Source organism: Sorex araneus, chromosome 3 (assembly GCF_027595985.1).
Source record: "Sorex araneus isolate mSorAra2 chromosome 3, mSorAra2.pri, whole genome shotgun sequence".
Taxonomy (NCBI): domain Eukaryota; kingdom Metazoa; phylum Chordata; class Mammalia; order Eulipotyphla; family Soricidae; genus Sorex; species Sorex araneus.
In genome coordinates this window covers 112,491,372-112,507,126 of record NC_073304.1, presented here as the reverse complement: position 1 = coordinate 112,507,126, position 15,755 = coordinate 112,491,372, and the positions used below count along the sequence as shown (strand labels likewise).

The following is a 15,755-nucleotide window of genomic DNA, read 5'->3' as shown; positions in this document are numbered from 1 at the left end:
AGCCCGGACTGGCCGTGTGCCGTCCCCGCTGTCCCAGTTCTCCAGCCCCGCAAAAGGCCACTCATTGTCCAGTGAAGCCCGCCCTTGACTAGGTGCCCGGAGGTGGGAATTCCCCACGGGAGCAGTGGTGGGCTGCACAGACCCTCACGTGTGTCCCCTTTGCCTGTGTCTGCAGCACGAAGAGGCGACCCGAGGTGCCAGACCGATGCTGCCTGGGGTGTGAGAAGAGCCCCCACCTGTCTCGGCTGCCACACCCAGAAGGTAACCCAGACCCCTGGGTCACGGCTGGGCCGCCCCCACCTGCAAGCCGGCCAGGCCACAGGGCCTTCTGGACGGGAGAGGCCGAGCCTGAGTGTGAACCTGGCGTGCTGACCGGGCAGTGTGGGGTGGGGTGGCCAGCAGGACATAACGCAGGCCACTGATGGACAAGCGGCTCCTGCTGAAAGAACAGCACCGCTCTGGCTCAGGGAGGGGTGGGGCTCCCGCGTAGCTCTCCCGTCCACACTTGGCCAGGCACGGCCTCCCGCAGCGACAAGACCAGTGGGCTGGCCGGTCAGCCTGGCCTCAGCTGAGCCTCTTGTTCTGGTGTCTTCAGACCGGCCTCTCGCTCTTGACAGCCCTGCCGTCCGCCCTCGCCCAGGGAAGCCGCTCGGCTTCCTGTCACCTGTGGCGCCCCGCCCGGCCTGGGGAGGGACAGAAGCTTCTGCGTGGTGCCGAGGCGCCGTGGCTCCGGGGCGTCGTGAATGTGTGTGGGGCCCGGGCCCCAGAGGGTCGGGGCAGCCCGTGGACAGGTCAGGCCGAGGTGGGCCCCTCGGGACCCAGTCCTCCCATCTGTCTGAGGTCGGAGACTTCCACAGGGAGATAAGGTGGACGGGGCAGGGCTCAATGGCCCCCTCCGGTCCCTGACAGGATGCCCCTTGGCACGGGACCGGAGAAGCACGGGGTGCTGTGTCGCCTGGCCTGGGGCAGGTCGGTGCAAAAAGCTGTGGGATCTCATGCCCGGCAGAGGGACGAGAAACCCCAGGCTTCCTGGATCCTCTCCCCCTCGTTTTGGTTTTCGGGCCACACCTGGCTGTGTTCCTGGGTCTGGCGCGGGGAGGGACCCAAGTGGCTGGTGGCACGGCTGCTCTCTCCGGGCCAGAGCCACTGCTCTCGAGACTCGGCCCGGTCCCCTCCCCGCAAGACCTAAGACAGCAGGCGGGCAGGGACTGCCTCCAGGCACGGGGAAGCCTGGGCCACACCCAGAGCTTTCTCTGCTTCCACTTCTGCCCTGCATCGCCGCTGGGGCACTGCAGCTCCCTTCCCCAGAGGCTCAGGGAGCCGAGGTGGGTGGCCCCGCGCCTGCCTGGGCCCACGAGGGATGGCCGTGCCCGCCGGTGCCACGAGGCTGGGAGAAGGCGGCTGCTGACTCCCCTCTGGGTGCAGACGCAGCAGTCAGGCCAGCTGCCACTGTCCCCCAGCACCCACAGGCCCGTCCAGCCCTGCCCCCGTGCCCAGACCCTGCCTGCTGCCCCCTGCCCGCTGCCCCGGGAGCGCCCTCTGCAGAAGGCCCCGTTGTGCGTATTGTTTAAATATAGATTACTAATGAAATGCCTCTTCATTGCCTTCCCAGTGAATAGTTTCCGTGTAAAGTTAATTTGCAGTGTTATGTAAATTCTGTTTAACTTCAATCAAGTTTCTAATTATGTTTTTCCTGCAGTAATTCCCATTTGATTTGTCATCTCCTGTTAGGTATTTAACGTTGGGTGGGAGGGTGTGCCCTCCCCACCCAGCACCCCTACTCCCCTCTTCCCCCCTGCCCGCCTGGCGCCCCTGACGCCCCTCCCTCTGCCCCACTCCCCTTTCCACACACCTGCTGCTCCCCCTCCTGCCCCTGGTCTGCGTGCCAGTCGAGTGCCCAGGCCAGCGGTGGGGGGGTGTCTGGGGAGCACAGGCCTGGTCTGCCCCGAGCACCGGGGAATGGTGCTGACCCTGGGGGTCTCTGCTTAAGAGCATGGAGCCAGGGGTGCTGTCTGGCCTCAGGGCAGAGCCCAAGGCTTAGGGACGGGAGCTGGGTTTGTGCTGGGGTCACAGCATCAGCCACCTCCGGGGCCGGGGGCCTCTGGGACATGCTCTGCCTCACAGGCGCCCAGCCCCACGGTCCCGTCCTCCCTTCGGGGTGCAAGGCCAGCTCCCTCCTCTGCCCCGTTCTGGTGCCTGGACGCCCCGACTGGACTCCAGCCAGACAGCTCTGCCTCTGCCCGTCGCGCCTGCCCTGCACCCACAGTCCAGCCCAGCTCTGGGGCTGCTGGGTGGGGAGGAGGGGAGGGACCCCTCAAGGTACAGGTAGTCGGGGGTCTGCCACCTCCCGCCGCCCGGCCCTGGCCCTGTGCGTGTGTGTGTGCATGTGTCTCAGCCCCGCCCCTGTACGTGTGTGTGCGTGTGTGCATACGTGTGTATTTGCATTTGTGCATGTGTGTGGATGTGGGTGTGTGCATGTATGTGCGTGTAGGTGTGAATGTGTGCATGTGTGTCTAGATATGCATGGGTTTGTGCGTTTGTGCATATGTATATCTGCATATGTGTATGTGTGTGCATATAGATGTATATGTGTTTCTGTGTGTGCATGTGTGTCCCATCCTGACCCTACACATGTGTGTGCATGTGTTTGAGTGTGTGCATGCATGTGTATGTGCGTGTTGTGTGTGTGTGAGAGAGAGAGATCCAGGAGACTGTCAGTCACTGGGCACCTCCCTGCCTGTGGGAAACAGGTGCTGGTGGGGGTCGGGCGGGCGACAGCCCCAGCTGGACTCCTAGCCCTTGGGGTGCTGCTTCATGCATGGGGTAGCGTGTGGCTGGGGAGTGGCTCTGCCCTGAGTCCTCCCTCCTGCAGGGAAGGGCTGCGGGCCGTGCCAGCCCCCAGTCCTGAGATAGGGGCAGGTGCCCCGTCTGTCCAGGAGGAGCTCTGAAGGGAAGAGACCCGTTGGGGGCGGGTTGGGAGGGACACGGATGCCACCGTCCTGTCCCTTGAGCATGCCCCATGGGAGGCCATGTGTGACTCCCACACGGGAAGTGCCTGCTGTTCAGGCCTGAGCTGGCTGGGAGCCGGTCATCAGAGCACGGACCTTCCAGGACCGTCCAGGGGCACGCACCTGGGGCACAGCCGGGAGGATGAGCCCAGCACTGACCGGGTTCAGAAGGGCTGGTCGGGATGGCCCTCCGGGAGCAAGGGGGGACATGAAGCTGGAGTGGGGCCCCAGAACACGGGGGTGGGGCGGCGTGCGGAGCCTGCGCCTCGCCCTGCTGCCAGGAGCATGGTCCCCGAGCTGGGGCCCTGCGCCTTCTGCTGTCGGCAGGTGCAGCGCTGGCTGCAGCGGGGGCCCGAGTGAGGGGGGGCGCTGCACCCTGCGTTGTCAGGCCTGGTGGGTGCGGCAGGGTCTGGAGGAGGCAGGAGTCCCCGTGCCCAGGGGCTCGGTGCCAGCTTGGCCCCTCCGGGGAGCCCTGGAGGAACACAAGGCCTCCCACGGGACTCGGGGACCCATCAGGAGGGGCCCCGAGGCTGAGTGTGGATTCTCGGCTCTCATCGCCCCTGTCCAGGAGCAGACCCACCTTTCCAGCAGAGGCCCCGGGACCCCTGTGTTTGGGGGCCCAGGTCCCAGCTCTGGGCTGACCTCGGGCACGTGCCCTGCTACTTGCATGGGCCGCCAGTACCGGCTGTGGGCCCGGCCGGGCCGTGGCTGGACCCTCTGTCTGCAGAAGCGAATCTCGGCCTTGACCCTGGCCTGTGCACCCGCACACCCCGCCCTCGGAGCCCACCTCCCGGGGCCCGGTGGGCACGGCTGCCGGGGCGCCTCACTGACACCTCAGGGTCAGCAGCGATTCCCACCCCCAGAAGTCGCAGCTGCTTCTCCTCCCTCTGGGCCGGGCGTGGCTGCCAGGACAGGAAACCAGCCGGGCCTGGAGGACGGGGTGGAGGGGTCCCGGGCCCCACCCGGCCTGGCCCAGAGCCGCAGTGACAGGTCACGAGCCTCGGTGAGGGTGGGCTGTGCGCCCAGCCGGAAGCCCTGCCCAGCGTCCCAGCCCTGCTGCAGCTGCCCCGGGGTCTGGCGTCCAGAAGGGAGCTGAGCCTCGGCCTCCAGCCTGCCCTGACCGCCATAGTCCCCGGTGGGGGGGGTCCAGGCCCAGCAGGAGACCCTCACCGGGGGCCCTGGCGTGTGGAAGGAGGAGTCCAGCCCCCGGATTCGGGGACCCGCTGCCCTCGGAGGCAGGCTGGGTGTGGACACCTTCTGCACCATACACTTCTGTGTTTCAGTTCCCGAGGTCCCACACACGGGGAGGTCGTGGCTGTGGCCAGTCTCCAGGGACCCAGACAAAGTCAGGTCAGCGCCAGCCCCAGGGGCCCCAGAGGGCAGCGCTCCCGTGGTGGGCCGAGGGCGGGCATGTGTGGGCAGAGGATGGTGCGTGGTGGGGGCCGTGACTGGCGTGTGTGGGTGGATGGCACCTGGAGCGCACCGCGGGTGGGCGATGGAGTGGGCGGGCAGTGGGTGGTGAAGGGGCCCCGGCCTCCTAAGGGAAGGCTCGGGGTCCCAGGCAGACTGGCCCAACACACCACGGGTCAGAGGGACTGCGCTCCCGGGCAGAGGCCCCGGGGGGTGCCTCAGTCCGGCCTCGCCGCCTGCTTTCCTCCTGCCACCCGCCCACCGCCCACAGACAGGGTCAGGGTCCCTGCAGGGAGGGGCAGGGACAGTGTGACAGTGCGTCCTGGTGTTGTTGGCCCCGTGCCCTGGCAGGGCCCCTCGGCCTTCCACTCAGTGGCTTTCTGCTCCCCTGGGACTCGGAGCTGCCTCAGGGTGGGGACACGCACTCAGTGGCCAAGAGTCAGGAATCGTAGGGCGTGTACTGACGTCACGGGCTTCCCTGAGCTCTGGCTGCCTCCTCCCCCGCCCACAGCTGTGCCTTACGCTGCCCAGGCACGACTGCAGGCCTCAGACACACACACACACACACACACACACACACACACACACACACACTCACACACTCACACACACACACACTCACATATACACACACACTCACATACACACAGACACACACACACATACACACACACACTCACACACACACACTCACATACACACACACACACACACTCACACACACACAGAGTCCAGGGCTCGGCACGCCCTCCCTGAGTCACCTTCCCTGGTTGCAGAGTGAGGCAGGGCTGGCCCTGCGTCTGTTGTCTGTCCGTGTGAGGTCGAGTGGCTGTGAGAGGCAGAGCTGTGGGTCTCCTGGTCTGGCCCCCAGACCCCCTGCCCCAGGACGCCTGCTCTGGAACTTTCTATATATAACAAGGCGGGCAGGGGACTTCGTGCTAGGCAGACGGCAGAGCCCTGGGTGCGAGCTGTGCATCCACGGGTGCCGGGTTCCGGCCACCCTCGGGAGCCTGTCCCCACAACACCGGCCGTCCATTCACCTCGCAGAGAGCCTCTGCTCCGTCCTCTCTGCCCTTAGCTGCCCCTGGACAGCAGCGCAGCACCGCGAGGTCCGGGGTCTCGGTGAGGGCCGGGCTGCGCCTGGCGGTGGGAGCTGGGATACCCCTGCGGCCTTGCCATGTCCCCCGAGTGAGCAGGGCTGGGCCCCATCGCAGGCTTCACTCTAGGCTTGCTGGGTCCTGGGCCCGGCTCTGCATGGGCCCCAGGGCCTCGTCTCTGCCCCCGAGACCATCCCACGGGGCCGCTGTGCCCAGCCCACCGCCAGCTCCCTTCTCACATCCTGGCTGGCCTGCAGCTCTGGCTCTTCACTTGCCTGCGGGACCACCCAGGCTGGGCAGACGCCCCGCCCACTCTTTCCTCCTGCCCCACAGGCTCGCAGGTGTGAGTGAGTGGAGGCCAGCCCCTGGGCGTCTGTTCACCTGTTTTCCGGGTGAAGGAGCAGGCCCGGGTGGCCAGTGGGGAAGCCGGCCTGGGAGGCAGAGCTTCCCTCTGCAGCCGTCACCCCCTCGGCCGCCCCCACCTGCCTTCCCGGTCATTCAGGACGATTCCGGCAGGGAGGGGTGGGGCAGCGAGGGGCATGTGTGCGCACTTCAGGGCTGGGCAGAGGGGCCCGCGGGGCCTCCCGGGGCTGCATGGGCAGCTGGCGGCACAGCGCGAGATATTCTCGGAGGAAGTGAAACGCGGCAGGCTGCAGGCGGCTGCCTGAGTCGGGAGGCCCCCCCACCCCTGCCATGTGCCCAGAGGCCCAGTTTAGCTGCTCCCCGTTGGTGTAGACTCGGATTTCCGCCTCCCCTGAGCGCTCAGGGCTGTGGGGGCCAGGACGCGGCTTAAGAGGTGGGCCCGTGTGTGACCTGAGTTTGATCTGGCGCGAGCGCCCGGACTGGAAGGACATGTCTGACAGAGGGGCCAGCTGACGGGCCGACTGGGGGACCCTGTGGCATTAGCTGGTGGACAGGGAGGACTCTCGGGCTGCCGTGCTCGTTCTCCCACCTGGGCGTGACCCTGCGTCTGCCCAGGAGCCTTGCATCCGTATTTTGCCTCTGGTCCAGACTCTGGGCTCCTGGAGGCAGGTCAGGGCCAAGTCCAGAGTGTGGTGATGGGAACTGTGGGCCGGCGGGTCCGGAACGGGCTGAGTAGGCCCCGAGTCTGCGGGCGCCACGGTGCGGTGTGTGCAGGGTGGTGCGAGTGTGCGTGGAGCAGGGGTGCTGTGGTGTGTGAGTGGGATGTGGTGGGTCAGTTGGGTGTGTAGAGCAGGGGTGTGGCTTGTGCCCACATGTACGTACAGTGCGCATGTTGTGTGTGCACGCGTGTGTGGTGTATGCTGCGTGCAGGTGCAGGCAGGCATGGGGGCTGCAGGAGTCTGGGGCACGTGTGCTGTCAGGTCGGTGTGTAGTGTCTGTCACCCACGGCAGACGCTAGGGTGGTCCCACACCTCCCGTGGCCTCTGGGCTTCCCCTAGCAGGCGAGGAGCTCGGGGACCGTGCGCGGGGCCCCTGGGCTGGCGCGTCCCTCCGTCTGCATTCCTCCCGCAGCCCCTCCGCCTGGCCAGTGAGGTCAGGGAACGCGTATTTCAGGAATGCGGGAGGCGGCCGCCAGCCTGCTCTGGATAACCATCGGGGTAAATATTTGCCTCGCTCCCGGAGCCAGTCCTGGCTGCCAGGGAGGATGCGGGTCAGGTCGGGATGAGTCCCTGGGTGGGTTCGGGGGCCAGCCCTGTGGTAACCAGGGAGCGGGGTCTGGGCTCCTGGTTGGGCAGGCAGCTTGGGTCAGCCAGGGAGGGTGGGCGGGTCACAAGCCAGTGTAAGGGCGGCTGGGGCGGGCGCCCACTTGGCCACGCACCGGCCTCTGTGCTCTGCATCCTGTGAGTTCACAGCACCCGGAGGCCCCGGCCTCACTGAGCCCAGCTGGAGGGTGCCCCCATGTGGCCTCCTGTCCCGTCCTCCCCCCCCAGTGTGACCTGCGGGCCACCATTCTGTGCTGCAGTAACAGAAGGCCGGCGGGTCCTGTTGGGAGAGGATGGGGCTGCAGGGACTGGGTGGGTCGCTCGAGGTCAGCCGGTGGCACAGGACAGAGCAGGGGCCGGAATGGTAGCACAGTGGGGAGGGCGTCGGCCTGGCATGCCCCCAGCCCCAGCTTCTCATACGGTCCCTGAGCACCGCCAGGGTTCCTGAGTGCAGGGCCCTGAGCATTACCAGGTGTGGCCCAAAAAGCCCCTCCACCGCAAGACAAAAAGGACAAAGCAGGGTCCAAGCCCAGCTCTGCCTGCCTGTGCCCCCTGCCCACTGCGGACAGCGCCAGCCCCACCCCGGGCTGCAAGAGGCACCAGCGCCCGCCCGGCACAGAAACCTGGGGTGGCCCCAGAACCAGGAAGGAGGCAGCCCCTCCCTCCACTGGCTCTCGGCGTCTCCCGGCAGAGAGGTGGGCACCTCTGACACCGCACTGGGGAGGTGGGGAAAAACCCTTGCGCCTGCCCCGGCCCCACCGCAGGACCTCCCGGGCTCCGTTCTGCCCCAGGGGGCTCGTGGTTCTGTGGAGCTGCAAGGCTAAGCGTGACCTCTCTCCTCTTCCTTCTCTCTGACTCCCAGGAGATGCCCTGCCTCACGCCGCCCCCTGTGCCCCCCCGAGTCCAGAGCTAAGGGGGCCCACGAAGGCCCCAACCTGCCCGGCCCGGGTGGTCCTGTCACGTGCAGTGAGTGGCTCTGAGAGTGAGCCCTCGACAGGGGACACCGCTCTGCTCTGCGATCCCCTTGGGGGCCACATGTCTCACAGGCGGGGGAGGGGCCGAGTGCTTGTGTGTCCCCTTCCACGGCGGGATGGAGGTAGGGGCAGGGACAAGAAATGGGGGGCTTTCTGGCCAGGCCCCATCAGCAGTGCCAGGCTGCCTGGCACACAGCACGGTGTCCCCGCCCCTGCGGACTCTCCCTGAGTCCTGTGCAGACAGGAGCCTCGGGGCCAGCAAGGCCCAGAGGAGGTTCATAGGAGGCCCCTAGTGAGAGGACCTCCCTGGGGGCTTCCCTCCAAGGCAGGCGGTGGGCAGTGGGGAGAGTGGCAGAGGGAGGTGGGTGTTGAAACCTTGTATCCCTGAAGCCCAGTCTTGACCACTTTGTAATTCACTGTCACCAAAACCAAACCAAACCAAAGCAATATTTGCACCAGTCAGCAGCTGCGGTGGCCCCGCCCAGTCGCGCCCACTCTCCAGTCCCCTGCGGTGTTCGAGTCTCCCGGGCACTGTTCCTCTGCCCAGCGCTGATCCAGCTCCTCCTTCAGCTTGGCTCTCCTGCGGGTCTCCCCGAGGCGTCTCTGCGCCGCCCTGCGGCCCACTTGTGTTGTGTACCGTCTGGTTCTGTGCTCTTGACCCCAGCCTGAAAGGGCAGGGCGGCTGGACCACACCCTCACTCGGGGGTGGGTGGGTGGGTGGGTGCCGAGGGTTTCTGTGCCCTGTGCCTTGAGATGCCCCCTCGGCCAGGAGCGTATCCGGGCCCTGCCCCCACAGGCAGCAGGGCGGGGGTGTCCAGGGAGACCTCTGACCGTTCTCCTTCTCTCAGGATGGAGCTGGACTGAGCGAGGGGAGGCCGGAGCTGCTGGCTGGCACGGGGGACACTGGTGATTTGCAGGTCTGAGGTAGGTGTGCATGGGGCCTGGTGGGGGCTGGCCTGCCGGGGGGCTTGGCTGTGTGGGGTGAGCGCCCCCAGACGGCCCCGCAGGCTGCACTTGGTTCAGTCCTTGCGGTGGGAGTGTCACGGCACCTGGCCAACACCCAGTCCCCGCTGACAGGCTGGGCCTGTCTGAAAGGGCCCCTGAGCCTGGCCTTCGTCTGCAGTGGGGGGCAGGCGGGAACCTGGTCTCTCCAGGGCCTGTCTGAGCCCCCTGGATGGTGGCCCCCTGCCGAAGCGGGCACAGGTGATAGTGGGCCTCATCACTGATGGCCACAAGTGGGGTGCCCTGCTGGGCCTGCCTGGGATACCCTTGGACATGCTGTGCCTGTGTGCCCGGTCTGGGTGTGGGCATTCTCCTCGCCTCAGTCCCCCGTCTGTGAGGGAAGGGACGTGAGAACCCCGGGTGCGTTAGCGCCCCCCAGTGGCTGGACACGTCCATCTTCCAGCTGCCGCCCCCCTGATGCTCGAGTGGCACTTTCTGCTCCTCCTCGAGGGAGGCTGGAGCCGCAGGGGCCTGTGGTGGGGCTGCCCCCAGCTGTCCGTCGCGTGGGGTGTGGGGTCCTGGGCCACCAGCTGTGTCCTTCAGTCCTCTCAGCTGTGCTGCTGGCAGCCCAATGGCCCAGTCCCTCTTCCCCAGCCCTCGCCCCTGGGGCCCCGCGCCTCGCGCCTGTCTGAACCTCCCTCCTGTCACCAGGCCAGTGCTGGCCCTGGCGACGAGGCCAGAGAGCGAGACGCACCGTGGGCCGGCGGCTGGGGGCCGCGCCTGGGCCTCCTGTGCCTTTCGGCCTCACAGCTTCGCTCTGTTCCGTGAGTGCGTCTTTCTCCCCACAGAAGCCCCAGGCGGGAGGTGCTGGATGCCGTGTCCTCCAGGGTGCGAAGTGGTCGGGAGCCCGCAGGGCTCTCGGTGGTGCAGTGGGGGTTTGAGCACGGTCCCCTGGAGTGAAGCGGTGGTTCATGATGCCTCAGCGGGCAGGGCTGGAGCGCGGGATGGGGCGGGATGGCCCGGCCGCCCTTTGAGCAGGGGCGGGTTGGGAGAGAGCAGAGGCATCGCCGCGGCGCGGGGAGCCCGCCACTCACACCGGGCAGCCTCTGAGATTATCCTTCACGGTGGCTTCCCTTGTCGGATGTTTTTCAAGGTAATTCATTCCCTTTCCAGAAATTGCTAGTGACGGAGCATTAGGCAGCTGGTAATTAATCATAGGAACGGCTGAAAGTTTGTTTTTAAAAAATAATAAAAATAAAGGCAGAACTGAATGTCCTGCTGGAATGAGGTGAGGTGGTGAAGGATACCTGGGGTCTTAGAAACTGGCTGGGGTCGGGGGGCTGGAGGTTTCTCCCAGTCCTGCCAGCCTGGCACACGGGCAGAATGGCAAGCATGACTCTCCCCTCGCCCAGTACCCTGGACTCAGTGCTGCCACCTGTGGAATGGGCAGGGGGTATGTCAGCATCCAGGGGCAGTGCTGAGTGTCCCTGCCCACTGCCTGGCCCAGGCCACTCGCGGTTGTATTCCGTGGGCACCGAGTGAGGAGTCGGCTTGGTCTCGAGGCCCGTGTAGGGCACTGTGGGGACGGGCCAGCGGTTGTCTGGCCATAGTCCAGGCTGAGTGAGTCCTGCCCTGTTGGCTCTGGCCGTGCTGTATCTCGAGCAGCCCAGTTCTCTCCAGGTGCCGAGCTCCCGGGGATTTTATTTAGGGCCGCCCCTGGCAGTGCTCAGGGCTGACTTCTGCCTCTGTTTGCAGGAATCAGTCTTGGCAGAGACCATATGGGATGCCGGGGATCGAACCCAGGTCAGCCGCATGTAAGGCCAGCGCCCTTCTCGCTGTGCTGCTGCTCTGGCCCTGGGGATAGCCGTAATGCTGCCTCTGGCAGGGTCCGAGCTCCTCAGAGCAAAACTGTCCTCACAGTGCCCTGTGCTGGGGCTGCCCTGGGCGGCATGTGGGGCCTGGTGGAGGGGGCTCCGGGCCCAGGGAGAGGCCTGAGGAAGGGGCACGGCAGGATGCCGACGCTTCTGTGCTTGCCTTGAAGGGGAGGAGTATGCTAGGTGTGCATGCATGTGTAGACACAAGTGTGCACGTGTGTACATGTGTGTGCATGTGTGCCCCCGAGCAGGTGTGTGATGCTCCAGGCCGGTGCGTGAAGCTGTGAGGTATGTGGATAGGTACGAGCAGGCAAGGGCAAGAGGGTGGTCGCCCATGTGTGAGGACCTTGCTGAGCTGGCCCCCTGAGGCCACCCCCACACCCCAGGCCCAGTCTGCCTCCCCACGGGCCCCCAGATGGGCTGAGAAGGAGGCAGTGTGGCAGAGGGAGACCCACCCGGGCCATCTGCACTGACGACCCCATCACGGAGGCCACGAGTGTGGCCCAGACCCACACAGCTGAGGTCTGCTGGGTCCCACTGGGCCCTGGGGGGCCTGGAACCCGTCCCACATGGCCTGTCATTTCCTTACTTCGCTCTTGGCTCCAAACCCGTGTGTGTGTGTGTGTGTGTGTGTGTGTGTGTGTGTGTGTGTGTGTGTGTGTGTGTCTGGGCACGTGCCTGTAGGTGTCTGGGTACATGGGTGTGAGTACATGTGTATGCATACAGGTATGCACGGCACTGTGTATGTGTGTGTGTGTGTGTATTTGCGTACACATGTTCATGTTGTGTGTGCACATGTGTGTCCGTGTGGCTCTGTGTGGCTCTGGTCCTTGTGTGCACACTCCTCTGACCCAGCCCGACCGCCGCATGAGCCCCTCTGGAGTTTCCCTGGGAGCCGCTGCCCTCCTTCCCGTGCTGCTGCCCACGTCCTCCCTGCCTCAGCCCGCCCCGGCAGTGCCCATGCACCCGGCCACTGTGTGGTCCAGGGGCAGAACCCCAGAGGCTAGTCCTGACTGCCCGTGTGTCCCGGGCACAGGAGGGTCAGTGGAGGCCGGTGCCCACAGCAGGACTGGAAAGCGGGCATTTCCTCTGGCTCTAATGAAATTCCTATAATTAGGTGCCGAGCTGGCTGCTGTGGGGTGCTGTGTGCACTCATGAATAAATAAGCTGTTCGTTCCGAGGGCCGAGACAGCCGAACTGGCCTGGGGCATGCGAGCCTGGGAGGGGCTCGGTGGCCTTGCTCCTACCTGGCCTTGCTCAGTGGGGCCCCCTCGGTCTTCCTGCATGGCCTCCCATGTGCCCAGCCCCAGCGCCAGCCTCTCAGCCCGGCCGGCTCAGCGTCCTGACTGCACGTCGTGTTGGCTTGGTATTTAGGCTGCCCCAGACCTACGCCCGTTGGCGTGTGGCTGGAACCACCTACAAGCAGCCCTTTGAGCCCGGCCTCCCCGCTGAGGCACTTGCCCTCCCCCACAAATGGCAGCCCCTCCCTCCTGTGCCTCCGGAGTGCCCTTCCCGCGCCCACCACGTTGGCTTGGGGATGACACGCGGTGGTGCTCAGGGTTTACTCCTGGCTCTGTGCTCAAGGCAGGGTTTGGAGGACCCTCTAGGGTGTGGGGAAAGGAGCCCGGGTCAGCCCCTTGCAGGGCACACCTCTTGCCTGCTGTATGTCACTCCAGCCCCACAGCCTTGATTTCTGTCACCAGTATTGGCAGGTGACACGTGGGACAGTGATCCAGCTGTCTTTGTTCCCGCTTAGCTCAGGAGCCACAGGGGCCTGATGGAGATTTGACCTGTCAGTGCCCGTGAGGGAGCGCCTGGTTGCCGTTCCAACAGCACCACCTCACAGGAGGGGAAACTGAGGCCTGGGGTGAGGTTCTTACAGAGCAGCTGTGGCCCTGTAGACCCAGTGCTGCTTCCGCAACAGACACGAGAGCATGGACCCTGCCTGTCCCGGGGAGGACGGGGCAGGCTGGGGCTTGTCCTGGCGACTGAACCTCAGGACGAAGAGGCCAGAGGGGGTGAAGGAGTCTGTCCCCCCAGGAGTGTCCGGCCTCGTCCCCAGGCTCACTGAGCCGGCAGCTGTCCTGGCACTCCCCATCCTCCTGGCCAGCTGGCACCCGCCCGCCGCCCAGGGCTTGGTCCAGGGGCCCGGCGTGAGTGTGCCCAGATAGCGTGTGCCAGTCTCCCGTGGGTGCCAGGCACGTGGGAGGCGGGGACCTGCCCCTCATAAGCCCCTGCAGAAAGAGCCGGGCAGACCCCCAGCCTCCGAGGAGCCCCTGCCCGGACTAGTGTGGGTGCTCTGAGCCCAGAGTCCCCCGCCCCCTCTTCTCTCCCTCAGCCCATGAGACACCCTTCCCCGGATGTCCCTGCCCTTCAGGCCAGCTGCCTGCTGCCTGTCTCGCTGGACACTGGAGAAGGCCAGGAATGCTTTGACTGGCTCGGTCCCCGTGTGCCTGTCCCAGGAGAACAGAACAGCCCATGGTTCGGGGGTGGACACGGACCTTCTCCGAAACGTTCTCAGTGGCTGAGTGGCGGGAAGGAGGTGGAGGACACTCGGGCAGAGTGGGAGGTGACCCCTGACTGTGCCCAGAGAAACCCCCAGTGTCCCCGGGTGCTGCCAGAGTGGGCTGGTCCGAGCGTCTCTGCACCCACGTGCCCGGCCCGCGCCCTGTCCAGCCTTGGAGCCTCTAGCTCTGTGGACACCCCGTGCCCTGGCTGGCCCTCTGTTGGCCACCAGCTGGCTCACTGCGTGCCCTGGTCAGCTCTAGCCCTGCCCCGACGCAGACTCACTGTGGTCCCTCACCTCCACCCCTTTCCCAGCACAGGCCCTCATGCCACACCCCTGCCCACGAGCTCTGGATGTCAGGACGCAGCTGGGACCGTCTCAAACCTGGCACAGCCTGAAGGCTTCCTGTAAGCGGAGGGCATCTGGGAGCCCCTGGGCCTGTGTCCAGCTCTCTCCGCCCGGACCGCAGGCAGATTGCAGCGTGTGCCAGACCCGCATGGGCGGTGGTCTGGGGGCTGGGAGTCCAGGCCCAGCACTGCCCACCACAGACAGGAAAGCCCTGCCTGAGGCCAAGCGGCTCGGGGTGGGATCCGAGGGTCCTGCCCCCCGCGTGGGAGTGTCTGTGAGAGTCCAGGGTGCTGAGGGGGGCTCTTGGTGGCCGGAAGGCGGCAGCCACAGTGTGCCTGTGCCCGCGTGCCCACACCCCGGCCACAGCTCAGAGGGGCGGCAGCCTGCCTCCGGGGGCTCCTCTGGGAGGGTCCCCAGCACTTCTCCCCGGGCCTCCCCCACGCCGCTCACGTCTCGGGTCCAGAGGCAGAGCCATCGCTTCCAGCTGCCCGAAGGCTCCTAGCCCTGTGTGCCGCCTGCACCGTGTGGAGCTGCCCGCTCCGGAACCATCTTTCTTGTGGGAGCCAGTGATCTGTCTGTCTCTGGGGCTGGGCCACGGGTCACTTAGGTGTTCAGATGGCAATGACTGTGGGCCAGCCCGGGAGGGAGCAGTGAGTCAGGCGGAGGCTCGACGGGGATTAAGGTGCTCGCCGCAGTTCAGTCCGCCTTGCCCTCTGCTGAGAAGGGGCTGCCCGAGGCCGTGGGCTGCACCTGGCCTGCGTGGCTGCTCAGAGGGAGGACGCAGGGCGTCGAGGCGTCCCTGAGGCCAGGGAGGATGACCTGCTGCTACTCCAGGGAAGGAGAGGGTCTCCTGAGAGACCTGGAACAGACCTTGATCAGTAAACAGGGCCAGTGACCCACCCAAGGTCACCAGCTAGACGTAGGACCCAGTCTGTCACTCGCTGCGGGCGTGTTCGCACGTGCACACTCCAGAAGAGCATTATAGTAGCTGTATTGATTAGCACGCGCCTGTATTTTATATTTCTCATGAAATTTGCACAGAGCCTCTTTTGCAAGTGAGAAACCCTGGAAGAGAGAATCAAGGCGCATGATGCTCGCCTCCCCCAGCTGCTGGCCCACCTAGACAGACAGACAGACAGACACAAACACACACATCCCCTCAGCAGCAAGGTAGAGGCTGTCTCCTAACGGCCACTGTCACCTCCCCGGTGCCACACACACACACACACGCAGCAGCAGCAGCAAGGCAGAGACTGTCTCCTAATGGCCACTGTCACCTTCCCGGTGCCACAGTCCCCACCTCTGGGCCACAGTTGAGGGTCCTGGTGGTGCACCCAGATTCTGCAGGGACAGTTCAGACTGGGCTGTGCCCAGCCTCCACGGGGCGATGCTGTAGACCAGCTGGGCCGTGGCCTGCAGGGGCGGGGACAGGGGCAGGCCCCGAGAGTGTGGATGGAGACACATGAGCAGGAGGCCCCAGCGTGGCCTCAGGGAGAAGGCCGGCGGAGCTCCACCAAGGCCCCTGTGGGCTGTGGAGCGTGACCCAGAGGGCAGGGGCCTCCTCACAGTGAGCTGTCCCTGAGAGACACCAGCTCTTAGTGGGGCCCAGAAAGCCCCCGAGTGCCTGGGGGCTCCGTTGATGTCCTTCTGTCTATTTGCATCCAGGCCCAGGGGGGCTGCGGTTAATAAACTCACTTGTTTTTGTTTGTCTGGGGGACCGTACTCAGCTGTGCTCAGGGGGCGCTGCTGGCTCTGCACTCAGCGATCACTCCTAGCGGGCTGGTGCCCTGCCCACTGTGCTACCTCTCTGGCCCCTGAATGAGTTCACTCTGCAGTGGAAACAGGATGAGGCTCAATGGCTCTGTGCACTTGCCTTGCATGTAAGAGGTCTCAGGCTTGATCCCTGGCGCC

At 65.7% G+C, this 15,755-nt stretch overlaps 1 protein-coding gene across 3 annotated transcripts in view; it reads left to right on the top strand.

Moving 5' to 3' along the window:
* Positions 1–15,755, top strand: part of ZMIZ1 (zinc finger MIZ-type containing 1) — a 133,917-nt gene that overhangs the window by 42,887 nt on the left and 75,275 nt on the right. For all 3 annotated transcript variants that reach the window (XM_055133900.1, XM_055133901.1, XM_055133899.1), the window contains exons 3-4: positions 176–261; positions 9,023–9,098. The gene's annotated coding sequence lies outside the window, so the exon portion shown is untranslated. The remainder of the gene's footprint in view (positions 1–175; positions 262–9,022; positions 9,099–15,755) is intronic.